At 47.5% G+C, this 13,401-nt stretch overlaps 1 protein-coding gene across 3 annotated transcripts in view; it reads left to right on the plus strand.

The window, feature by feature from the left end:
• Window positions 1-13,401, plus strand: part of ZNF536 (zinc finger protein 536) — a 282,945-nt gene that overhangs the window by 105,626 nt on the left and 163,918 nt on the right. For all 3 annotated transcript variants that reach the window (XM_079907425.1, XM_079907426.1, XM_079907424.1), the window contains exon 3: window positions 5,986-6,101. The gene's annotated coding sequence lies outside the window, so the exon portion shown is untranslated. The remainder of the gene's footprint in view (window positions 1-5,985; window positions 6,102-13,401) is intronic.

Here is a 13,401-nt window from a genome sequence, read left to right on the forward strand (position 1 = left end):
GGCTCGAATGGAAGAGCCTCTGAGGTCAGACAGCGAGCTAGTGGTAGGGCTGGGCGAGGACAGGCCTAGCCCCATGACCTTGTCCCTGTGTCACCCTCCTCCTCTGGTTCAGTGTGTGTGAGCCAACATTCTGTGGGAGACACGTAAGAGGTGGCCAGCTCCATGCAATTTTCCCTCCTGCTGGCTCAGCGTAACAACAACGTTCCAGGCACATTATGTCAATTAGTTCATTACTAATCATCTCATTGAATTTAATTAATTCTTGCAACAACCTTATGAGGTAGGTACTACTTCCATCCCCATTTTACAGATGAGGAAACTGTGTAGTGGTCAAGCCCAGGCCACTCACCGCAAGGTCGGTGCTCTCAGCTCCCTGTCCCGCACTGTTCCCCAGTGCTCAGAGATGACTTCAGATTTAACCTGGCTGAGCACTTTTCTCTTTGATATAGTTAAGTATCTATTTTACAAACTTAGATGGGGAATAAATATTGTTTTTGGTTTATGGCAGTGTTATATAAAATTTCCATTAAAAACAAATTGATTTAAGGAAATCTATGAGTGAATTTCACGAAAGATCCTAACGAGTTAATGGTACAGGTATAAGCAGATATGGCGATAAGGCGAAGGTGGCATGCAAATGATGGAAATGTGGGCCACACTGTCCCCAATGCAGTTAGGGTGGCCATCAGGAAATCTCCAACGCAATGGTTCTCAAATTGGCTTCCAGGGGACCTCAGGGGTTCTAAGACGTCTTGGGGGCCAAGGGAAGGAGAGGCCTCAGGGCTCTCCTCTGCAGCTTTGGCTAGAGGAACTGCTTTTATCAGCTCACATGTGGAAAGATTTCCTTGGAAAAGGACTCTGCTAGAAAATGCTGAAAAAACATGATCTAGACCAAGTTCTTGATTCTGTAGATGGGAAACCAAATTCCACAGAAGAGCAGAGAATCACAACGATTGACGCTCTGCAGTCATTTTAAATAGAAAGTGTCTTTATTTAGGCAGATCGGTGGAGCTTTGGTAGAAGAAGCAAAATATACACTTGAACGGAGTCGTGAGGATTCCTACAGTCCAGTCCCCTGCTTCCGGTAGCCTGGCCACCAGCACATTTGGTAGAGGTGGATGTCCACCTGGGAGCAAGCTCCCCACAGGCAGGGGGCCCGGGAGTCACAGGGCAGAACTGCTGAGCAGTAGCAGACAGTGATGGCTGGTGGTCGAGTGGTGAGTGGGTGCCAGACCCTGGGTAAGCACTTTCAGATGTGTTATCTCCGTTCTAAAGATGAAGAAATGGAGGCTCCGTGTTGACGTGAATTCTCAATATCAGTGCTGGGCCTTACTGGGCTCTGGTCTAGAGTCTGTGCTCCTGATGGCTGAGGCTCCTGCCTCCCAGGAGACGTCCATCAGTGTCTAGCAGATGCAGGTGTCTCATGGTCACAAACACCTCTCTGAGCCCTCTCATCCTGAAGATTCAGACAGGAGGCAGGAATGTTTCTCTCCCTTCTCCTGAGTCTGCGGGGGTTCGTGCAGAATCCTATCGGTTGCCCCACAGGGTTTTCTAGGAGTTCGTGTTCTTTGAGATACAGGAAGGAAGCCAAGGATGGGTGACCAAACACTTTGACAATAAACCAGACCTTATTTACTATTTCTTCTCTTCTACCTTACATCAACCCACTAGGTAGGCATGCTATAAGAGCTCACGTGTATACTTTTTTATTAAAAAGATACCAATGGTATTCTTTCATTCATCCATAAGGCATGTTTTTCATTTACATGTGTATTTTTGCATTTGCACATTAAGTCATGTGTTTGTTACTTTTTAACTCTTTCAATCATCATTCTACCTCTTCATCCATCTATTCATGCATGCCTTTATGCATTCATTCACTTATTCACATTTTTCTTCATGTGGACATTTGTTAGTTCGCTCATTCATTTCATCCTTTCAACAAATAGAACACTTTGAAGTTAATTAATTTCTCTGGAGAAATGTGGAGTAGTTTAGCCATACCCAGGGTAGATTCTGGGCATCTTTCTCATTGTTGCGTGTAGAGGCACATGAAGTTGGATAAATAGTGCCAGGGCCCCTGAGGGAGAATTATTGGCCCATGAGAGGAACAGGCTAAACCCATTTACTGTGACCATGGGATCTAAATATCACTTGTGTGCTGCGGTCTTAGGGTCTTCCCTCCTCAGGTCTTCCCTAGGGCCTGAGAATATGTGGGGGCCCCCCAGACCTCCTCAATAAGTCTCATGACCCCGAGCCATCGCTGGGTTGCTCCTGGGATGTAAGAACTGGCAGCATGCCCCGTGGGGAAGCAATAGACGGTTGAGTCTAGAAACCAGGGCCGTGGTGTGACAGTTTGGAAAGGAGGAGCTCTCTGTCCAGATGAACTCATGAGGGGCACGCGTGGAGTGGGCAGGAAATGCAGTGAAGGGCATAGTGGGAATGAAAAATAATAAGGGTCCTGCAGAACTACGTTTCCTTCTCTTCCTCCACCAAAGAGTTTCCATCTATTTCCTTTTTTTGAACTTCACATTATCCCTGAAAGATAGGCAGGATGAAAACTATGGTGCTTGTTTTGATTAGTAGTAACATTAACTGCAAGCCAAGCTAAGAATGAGAATGTTTTAGCCTTGGACATGAAGTATTTGGGGAAGGACCTGCCTCCACCAAGTGAGTAGGGATTAGAAATTACTTTTCCATCAAGCTCTGCGTTGGTGTTGGGAATATAGATCGACTGTTTCCCTGGCCTAAATGTAGACTTCTTTTGGTTTATTGAGATGGTAATTTAAGCTTGCCCTCAACCTTCCTTATTGTGCTTGACTCCAAATGCATATACGTGCCCTTTCTGTTTTCCAGACTGTGCTTTTAAGTGTCTGGCTGCAAGGATGCTTTTGATAAGTAGAACATCGACAAAGGGCTTTCATACCAGCAAGCTGTATAGGGTACCAGTTGGCTCTGGAAGATGTGTTCAGCCTTTACCGCTCTATGAATACTTTCCTCTCTGCAGCGAAGGCGGCATGGGTGGCCATTTGGAAACTCATCCTGCCCTCATTCAGACTGTACTTAACTCCTGAGATACTCTCCTTTCCCCAGGTATTCATGAAGCCTCACCCCAAGACAAGCTCAGGTGGCCTGTTTTACCTGTGTATCAGAACCCCGCCCACACTGAATCTCAACTCATGGCCAGAGTTCTTCCTATACCCTAGTTCCGTAGGGAACAGAAGCCTGCACCTGAGAAGGATCACAGGAAAAGGAAGATCCACCCGCACGTTCCTCCCTTGCTTTTATCCTCCATCCACCTCAGCCCCATCTCTGCTTTCACCGTCCAACCATCCTTTTGCGTACTGCTCTACCTGATTTAGAATACACAGCCATAAACACTCAGGGCAGCCAGCAGCATGACTGGATATAATATTAATTTCTTTTCTGGTTTATTTGTGAAGGAATCAACCATATAAATCACCTTAAGCCACTAAGACAGAGAATGAAAGCACATCTTCAAATGAAGAAGTGTAGCGTGTTACCATTAAAACCTAAGAAGAATCTGTGATCAATTGGGGGTTCTTAATGTGGGTATAGTTTTGTTCACGTTGCTGTAGATTACGTGAAATGCTCAGAAAGTTTTATCCCCCCCTCTGTTTTAGCAGAAAGCATTGGGTACCTATCAGCAGCATATCATTAGAAAGTCTGGTGTCTGCTGGACGTCTCCTTGTAATGCCATTTTTCATGACTTGTTTAATTAACAACCATTTTTGACCTAGACTAGTTACAAAAGTGTTGCTATTCTCTCCTGCTGAATTATGTCTAATGAACATATTTGCATGTTATCAGATATAGCAATGTATCATTTCAAATTTTGGCGTTTAAGCCTACATCCCTCAAAACAGCTTTTGTGGACTAGTAAGCAGGTGAAATCAAAAATCTCATTTCATATCTGACATTAATAACTTTCAAGGGGAATGAGCATTGGCATTTATGTCTGGACCAGAATCGAGCCCAATGTCCTAGAAACACAAGGGCAGCAGACAAACCTACTCACCAGATAGGAAAATAAATCATGCAGAATGCAGAATTTCTACCTTACATGTTAATTAATGTGTGCAATCAATTACTGATGTTACAATATGAGGAAAAAACTGGTGGGGAATGGGGTAATAAAAAATACCTATAGATTTATCTGCTTCTTTTTTCTATTTAAACAAATAGTCTTCAAGCCTGTGAATGCTGTGTTGAGACATGCTCTGAATAATAAGCATCATAAAATCTAATCAGATTTATAAGAGGAATTGATTGTTGTGGCAGGAGGAGAGGGTGGAAAATAAGCTGAAATTTAAGTGTTAATTTTTATGCTAATCCACAGTGGCTTCATATGAAGCAATTTTGTTCTGTGCCACAAATATAAAATTGTCCCTTGCAGAGAAATGTCAGCTTGCTAGACCTGAAAGCAGTAATTTATTAGGTATGTTTCTATTAGTATGTGTCACAGTTGTTAGCAGGCTATACACACAATAGTGCTTCATACTTATCCTCCAAGTCTCAGAATGTTTCAGCTCAGTGGCTGGAACGTGGGGCATTAATACATTATCATATGCGGGGTGGTCTGTGCCCTGTGGACAAAAGGCTATTTAATACAATTTAATGTCATTCTGAGAAGAAGTGGAAAAATAAAGACGGGGAATAAAATGGCATCTGTGTGTTTCACAGTGCACTCATGCACAAACCCTCAGTTTAAGAGGTATGACATTTCTGCCAAGAAAAAGAATAAAACTGGGGCATTTTTTTTATAACCTGTTCCCCACTGCAGTATTTTCTAAATGCTATTAAGTGATCGATTTACACGGCCCCGTGATGATGTCATCTATAAGAAGGGGAATGCAGATGACAGCAAAATACTAGTGACAGTGACCTTGTTTCAGAATCCTTGGAACCCTGTCAGCTTTGCTTCCAGTATATGGTTTCAAAGAATGTACTTTTTGGACAATATCTAGTTACTGGGTAGTGAATTAATAGAGTTAAGGGTTCTGATGCAATTCACATATAGGTCAATTACATGCGCCAACATCTGCTCTGTCACTATCATTTGCATATAGCATTCATATGTTAATGATGCCTCTTTTTACTCAAGTAATATATTTAAAAAACAAGATTTGCATATCAGTTTGGATCAGTATATTACAAGCAATTTATCATTTTCTCCTTCTTGTGATGATTTTAAGAACAATATCTTGAGTGATGGCTGCTATATTTGAGCATGGCTCTGATTTATACAAGAAACCCTTCAGTGGGAAAGCTTCCATTCTAAAGCTGCTTAAAGCCTTATAAATCAATAATGACACAGATGGACTGGTGATAATCTATTTAGAATGCCTGATAGCAAATATTGTTGTACAGATGATTAGAATGGTAACTGTTTTAGCAGAAAGCCTTTCTCTCTTTGTAAATGGTAAGTTTGAACAAAAAAGTGCTCGCACATGGACTTCATGTCAGGAAATCTTCGTGCTGGGTCTGAGTTGCAAAGGGAAAACATCGGGGGAAGAACAAAGAGACTTCCCGCTCCTGCCAATATAATCATATCATTCCCTGTTTCTTTAACAAAACAGGACCTCTTAATGGAATTGTGTCTTCAGGTGTAAATAGCATTAAAAGCTGCTTCCCCTCTCCTCTTTGCCCCGATATGGCGCAAGGAGTGAGAAAATAAAGTGGAGGTTGTCAGAAGTGGCAGCTGCTTGGAATCCTGATAAATATAAGCTTTTATTGATCTGATGAAAATGAAAGATCCCAGCACTAGGCAGTATTTAGCTTCTTGTCTACAGAGCATCACCAGTGGCCTTGCATTGGGATAGATTTTCATTCTCATACACCGGGTTTGATTTCATCTTTAACCTTTTCAGCTGAATTTCCTTGACCTCTGCATATTGCTGTGATTTGGTGAATTTGTTACATTTCACTTTACATCACTTCTTTCTCTATTTCCTTTTGTGATAGGGAACTGGGACGCCCCTCTGGCAATCTGTCAGTGCCCGGATCAGCCGCAACCTTTCTGGGGTATTTTCTCACCACACTGACAGTCCTTAAGACAAGTATGCAGTTAAGCTGCTAAGGTAAGTCTTACTATATAAGAACTCTTTGCCCTAGACACACATCATTTCCTCCTGCTTTGTCGCATTGACCTGACGCAAATGCCAACCAAATAGCCTCCTCTCTCTCCCCCCTGGCCGGGGGCTTCCTCCCAGCCTCTCCCCGACCCAAGTAGGATTCCTCTACCTGCCCATAGCTCTGGGTGAGTGGTGACTGGCAGGACCTTTTGCCATGGGCGAGACATTCCTTCATGGTTTGGGTGTGTTTGGGGATGGGTGGGGAGGGGGAACAAAGGAATCATGAAAAAATGTTATTTTCCTCTCTGTGGCTCAATTCCTTTCTCAAGTTTTCTTCTGGGATGAATACAAGGCTTCAGTTCGAAATCCTGAGGTGCTGCTAACATATTCTGGTTCCAAGAAAGTGCCGCTGTTATTTTGAGTAGTTTTGATACAACCAAATCAAAGTGAAGATTTGAAATAGCTTTTCTGAAAGCCCAAGCTGAAGTCATAAATTATTCTGCACCATGATTCTTTCTGATAGTAAAACCATACCTCTCTGCCTGACATTGCTGAAATGTGGAAAAGTGAAAGTTAAAAATAAAATGAAACATTTAAATCTTGGCTGTTGAGAACCTCAGATAGACATCAAGGCCAGTCGATAAAGGCCCCTATCAATTAGGCCTCCACAGTCATCATCAGATTTGGTGTATTAGCAATTGCACAGGTGCAGGGTTCTGGTATTGAGACTGGGAAGGGCTAGGAAAAATGCGGGGAAATACCATAAAATGGGAAGCGAGGGGCTGGGATGCCAAGGTCGGCTCAGTGGCAGAGCCCAGGGCAATGGCGGTGCCCACTCCCTCCTGGAATCTTGTGGGAGGAAATGTCTGCAGCCAAAGGGTTGGAAGGTTTCCCTTTTTTACCCCTTTCCTTTGAGTCAGAAAGTGTTGATTTCACACTGTGGTGAGTGTTTTCCATCAGCTTCTTGGTGGGTGTATTCCGTGTTAGGAAAAGGAACAGCGAACACCAGCAGTTGTGACTTCCGTCAGCGGAGGGCGGGCGGCCTCCAGTGGCTCCGGGACCTCTGAGCACCGGGACCCCTCTGACGATGGAGACAGCCACGGGCTTCCTGGGCCTCCGGACTGAGCTGTTTGGCTGTCCCCTCCTCAGCATAACACAGGCAGAACAGTTTTTGGTTCCATAGCTGTTTGGTTGGGAAAACAAGCCTGCGGTTGCCAGTAAGGTTTAGAATTCGCCTGCCAGATCAGGGAATGTCTGTGAAGACTATTTTCCCTCTTGGGAGGCAAAACACAGATGGGGGAGTTAGGAGTCTTACAATATTTAGCTGCTACATTGATGGTAGGGATTCTGCCGCGTGGATGCTCACAGTTTCCGAAGGCCTAGCTTATCATCACTGCCGAGGGCCTCAGGTAGGGGAGATGGGTGGGGCTGGCTTTCCCCTGGGAGTGAGCACTGCCAGCTGGCTCTGGAACGTTGCACCCTCTGTGCCTCTTGAGGGGGGCGAGGAGGTACTGCAAGGGTGCTGCCTTTTCCCCTTGACCCACATCAGTATGAGAAGCCAAGAGGAGGATGAACCACTGTGCCTGACAGGTGGGGTGACCGAGGGCAGGAGCTGGAGTGACTTGGGCTTCTTCTCTGAACAAGAAGCGCCGTCCTGCATGTGGCTCCTGAGACCCGGTGGGATAGGCCGAGGCACCGGCCTCACCAGGTTTCCTGCCCCCGAGGCATGCGTTTTAAAAAGTTCATCACTTGGTGTGGTTTGGACCTCATAGAAGATAAGGAGAGATGATGAGATGTTCTAGGGATTGGCCATGAGCACGTGGGGAGATTTTTCTGCATGGAAAATGTACATCTTGGAATAATTAGGGGTCATGTGAACTGGAGTAGGGTTAGAACTTTATATCTAAGAGCATATTCTGTGCCCTGGAGACCAAGAAAGGGGACGGGCTTTAGAAACAGGCGGAGAGCATGTGGGCATCTCCTTTCCAGCCTCTTGCTGACTCCCCAGCCCCGGCACACAGGATTCTCAGGCCCTAGAGCCCGGAATTATGATGAGCTGGTTGAGACATTTCTGGACTTCTGAAGGTACCTGTTGGGGACATCTTGTTCCCATTCCTCTCCCCCAATGCCCTCCCCATCCTTTGAAACGGACACTTGACTTTTTAAAGTCAAATATTATATAAATACAGCTTTGGGACAACTGAAGCACTATTACTTAGAAACCCTAAGCAACCTGTCGGTAACGGAACCCCTTGTACACATCAGAAAATGATTTACTGTTCTGCCACAACATGGATTTCCAGAGCAACCCCAAAACGGATTGGAGGCAGAGTCTGAAGGCGTGTCTGTCCAGCTCTCCACAGCTTTATCCTTCAGAAAGACCCCATGCTTGGTCTCGAGGCCCAGTGACTTCTAGAAGGAATTGGCTCTCAGAGACCATAGGACCTTCCCTCCATCGGGCAGACACAGAGTGGCTCCCACTATCCCCGGGGCACGTGCAGGACCCTGAACTCAGGGTGCTGTCCCGAGGCATCCCCGTGTCCTGGTACAGACGGGTGAGTCAACAGCCTTCCCGTGGCAGTAATTACCTTAGTTAAATGCTGCAGGAGCCGTACTTTAGGAGCACAGAGGAGGGAGTGAATAATTGTAATTTCTGTGTGCTAATGATGATAAGCCCTGCGTATGTGTGTGTGGCTTTGCGTCGTATTTGATCTTCACTGGGAGATCTCCAGGCTCATGGAGGTAAGGATCCCTGCAAACTCCTTTGTAGCCACTGAATGAGGGAGGAAAGTAAGATCACATTACTCTCATTTTGCCTGAGAGAAAAATAAAATCAGAGATAATTTTAACTCCAGAGGGAAGGCAGAGTGAACCAATTCTGGTCTAAGAGCTTCTTGGGATTATCTTAGTCCTCATTAGCTCCCTTGCCGGTAGATGCTTTTACTAGTTCCATTTTCCAGATGTGGAAACTGAGGTCAGAGAAGTTGAGTGGCTTCCGCCAGGTCACACAGCTGCTGGATGGTGAGGCCAAGGTTTGTGCTGCTTCTTTCTGATTTTGGAGCCTGATCCCTTGGCCATGAAGCAGCCCTGGATACAGCCTTGGACAAGACAGACAAGCTCCCTGCCCTCAGGGAGCTTATATTGTGGGGCTGGGACACAGTAAACAAAATGACCATGGATAAGATGATGTCAGATAGTGATAAAGGCTATGAGGAAATGTCTGGGGTGAGAAGAGGGTGAGGGGGAATATCTGTACTTGGGTGATCAGGGATGGCCCTCTTTTCTTTTTTCTATAAATTTATTTACTATATTTATTTTTGGCTGCATTGGGTTTTCGTTGCTGCGCGCGGGCTTTCTCTAGTTGCGGCGAGTGGGGGCTACTCTTCGTTGTGGTGCACGGGCTTCTCATTGTGGTGGCTTCTCTTGTTGCGGAGCACGGGTCCTAGGCACACGGCCTTCAGTAGTTGTGGCTCACGGGCTCTAGAGCGCAGGCTCAGTAGTTGTGGCACATGGGCTTAGTTGCTCCGTGGCATGTGGGATCTTCCCCGACCAGGGTTTGAACCCATGTCCCCTGCATTGGCAGGTGGATTCTTAACCACTGCGCCACCAGGGAAGCCCAGGGGTGGCCCTCTTGAGGATGGCACATTAGAAGTGAGAGGTCTGAAGGACACAGAGGAGCCAGCCAGTGAAGGCCTGGAGGAAGAGCATTCCTGGCTGAGGGAGTAGCACGTGCAAAGGCCCTGTGGTGGGGAAGAACCCAGCATGTATGGGGGACAGAGTGTAGGCCAATCAGGCTGGAGCACGTGAGCTCTGGGGAGAGGGTGGGTGGGTTGTAGGGCCTGGATAGACACGCCTTTGTAGACCGTGGTGAGGACTATTGCCTTTCTTTTATGTTTTTGTTGCTTTTTTTTTTTTTTTTCTGGTACGTGGGCCTCTCGCTGTTGTGGCCTCTCCCGTTGCGGAGCACAGGGCTCCAGACGCACGGGTTCAGTGGCCATGGCTCACGGGCCCAGTCGCTCTGAGGCATGTGGGATCTTCCCGGACCGGGGCACGAACCCGTGTCCCCTGCATCGGCAGGCGGACTCTCAACCACTGCGCCACCAGGGAAGCCTATGTTTATGTTGCTTTTAACCAGAGAGTGTGTCTTGAGAAACCCACCTTTCCAGGTGAGGGAATGCTCCTAGGTGCCAGAATTCTGCAAGTGGCTTGAACCAACTCTTGGTGGGCTGTTCGCTGCGACCTTAATGTTCTACCAGAGGGATGTCCTTGTGACTTGTCTAAAACTGGGAGTCAGGGATTTCAGGCCCCATGGGTGTAGGAAAGGTGGCCAGTCACATGGGGGCCACAGGGCCCTTCAGCTGCTCCTCTGGACCCAGCTGAGCCCCCGCAGCTGTGGGCTTGGGCAGAGCTGCAGGTGGAAGGCTTGGGGCTCCCTTTGATCAGGTCTGCCTAAGTCTGTACAGCCTCAGGGAGGTGTAAGCACGTTCCATCCACTACCAGGAAGTGTTAACTCCAAATTGACTGTGATCACTTCCTTGTCAATGTTGATTGGTGGGTCATCTAATAACATTCTGAATGAGCTTAAGAGTAAAGATTCTTGGTGGTTATAGTTTAAACCTCTTTTCCCTTGGGCAGTACAGGTGCTATTGTTAGGCAGGACTCTGTTTAGAAATTCTAGGTAATTCCTAGACCCATAGAGCCCTAGGGCTGGCAGAAACTTTTGCAGTCAAAGACACCTTTATTTTATAGGTGAAGAGAGGCTCAGGAAGGGCAAGGAATTTGCTCAAGATCACACGGCGAGTCATAGGCAGAGCCATTCTCACCTGGGCACAACAGGCCACCCCTCAGGCAGTTCCGGACAGCTTGGGGGCCCCTCTTAGCTGAAAGGAGGCACCAACAGGGGGAGGGGCTGGTGTCCTAGTCACCTCAGGAGCTTGCACAGCACACAGCACAGTCCTGGAACGCTGTGAGTGGTCAACAATCATTCACTGATGTAGTGATTGACCAGCCCCTCACCTCCGCATTTTGTAATCATTAGAATTTGTTGTACCTTGGTTTCAGCAAACTCAATATATATCAAATCCACATTTCTTTCCAAATTTTCTGGAATGTAGGGATTGCAAAGCCCAAGACCTCCCTAGGTCTGATTTATGCCAACACCCAGGACACAACGAGGCCAGCACTCTGGTAGTGAGTTCCTGATACCTGCGCAGGTAATTTGAAGGTCCCCCTCAGGTATTCCAGTAGGCCCGTTTTCAGAATATAAAATGCTGAAAGTTTTGGACAAAGATGGTCAGTGCTGAAGGCAGCTTGGCCAGGGGAGGGCTTGGACTCTGCCCCAGAGTGTGTTGCGGGGAGGCACCTAGATAGGCTTTGGCCTAGCCTGGGCATCTGTCTCTGGGGAGTTGTCCTAAAACCAAATTCAGGGTTCAGGTGGGAAATGCAGGAAGCTGGATGTGTGCAGAGCAGACTGGGGAGAGCTGATTCCATGGCAGGGGGCCTCTCAGCTCTCATCAATTGCACTTGGTAACGCAGGCAGAATTTTTCCAGGTCTGCATAGTTTTTAAGGAAAAAAGAAATTAAAAAAAAACTGGTTCTTTTCTTTTCCTTCAACGTTGGCAACTAATTAAGTTTTAAAAAAACTTTCTGCAAACGCAAGTATATCTGTGGACTGGACAGAGCTTCAGCCCGCACTGTGTGACTCGTGCTGAGCGCAGGCTCGTACACACAGTGGGCACGCGATGCGGATCTGCCAGTGCTGACCCGAGCTGCCCGCAGCACAGCCCAAGCTTTGGAAGCACGTGAAGTGGGAAGGGAAGGCAGCATTTGCAGGCCCCGGGCCTCACGCTTCTGCCCTGCGTTCTCTTACTGCAGGGAGGCCGGGGAATGTCCCTGGCTGCATGGGATGGGACGATGCCTGGAAGAGGTGCAGCAGTGGGAAGACACCCACCTTCTGGGAAAGGTGGTCAGGATGCCTGTCTGCAGGCCTCCACATCCCACCTCATTCTGTGTCTCCCCAACACCTGAGTTATAGGGGTGCCTGCCCGTGTCTAATATGGGGACACGGTGATGGACGGCGAGTGATCCTGCCCCCAGGGAGCAGGCGATAGAACGACCCCTCCTCATGCCAGTAGTGGGGCTGCTTGGACAGACGCCTCGGGCCTCAAGTGTGGCTAATCCACGTGCTCTGCTCACCTGTGTTTGGGATGGGGCGGTCCTGATGCTGCAGCAAGCTGACTGGAAGCTCTGGCTGCCGCTGGATATGGGTGGCCTGTGTTGATCCTGGGATGAGCTGAAGAAGAAGATACTTTCTGTCCTGGGAGGCTACCTGGTATGGGAGAGAAATGGCGAGGCTGCTCAGCCCACCCAGTGCATGTCCTGGTCCTGTGAATCTGCTCCATCCAGCAAAGGTGACCCAGGTACTCAGCTCCCCTGAGAGGCAGGCAGGTGGCCCAGCATTCCCAGAGATGGGGGCAGACCCCATACAGCTGCCTGCGGTAGCTCCATCAGGGTGCAGTGGACCAGCATCGTCTGCGTGCTGGGAAGGGGTCGCTGGTCTCTGGGCCTCACCTCCTGTTGGCCCCTGCCTGGCTCTGCTCATCCGCATATACTCCCTTCACCCGTCCACATGCAACATGGAGTTTCTGTGTGTGTAATATTATTTGTTTTTATTTCTGTAATCCCTTTATTGTTTGCACAACTGCTGTCAGACTGTTGCCTGAAAGTATCACAGGATAATTGCAGAACGCCTGCATAAGTAATTTCTTATGAAATCGGGCCTTGTCTGCATATAAAATTGTTGTCGTTGCTGCATACATGGACTTCATTATATCCAGGCTGTTTACCGGGCTCATACCTTCCTTACAGGCCACGGCAACGAGAGGGCCCAACACTGGGAAATAATGAAATACTATCGTTTTTCTTTTTGGTCATATGACATTGCTGGAGGGTGACAGTTGGTGCGAGGTGGTCAGAGAGAGCCTGGCCCTGGAAGGAGATGGGGACCGGCTTTCCCAGGCCGCTGCCAGGGAGGCCAGTGGCTAATCCGCCTGTGCCGGGCATTTCTTCCGACCACATTTCTGTGATATTAATGGTGTGTGGTAGTGAAAGAAATGTGTTTTATTCTCGAGTCTAACCCTGCTGTTATCAAAGTAACTTCCAGCTTATTAGCGACAAAGGACTTTTCTCCTCTCTGCTGCCCTGTTCGCCAGGGCTTCCTGAATTAAACTGCTGTTTCCTGTCCTTTATATGCATGACCACATCTGGGTAGCCTGCTCACAGCCCCGCTGCTTAATAACAATCACCT

The sequence above is a fragment of the Stenella coeruleoalba genome (assembly GCF_951394435.1).
Source record: "Stenella coeruleoalba genome assembly, chromosome: 20".
In the NCBI taxonomy this organism is placed as follows: domain Eukaryota; kingdom Metazoa; phylum Chordata; class Mammalia; order Artiodactyla; family Delphinidae; genus Stenella; species Stenella coeruleoalba.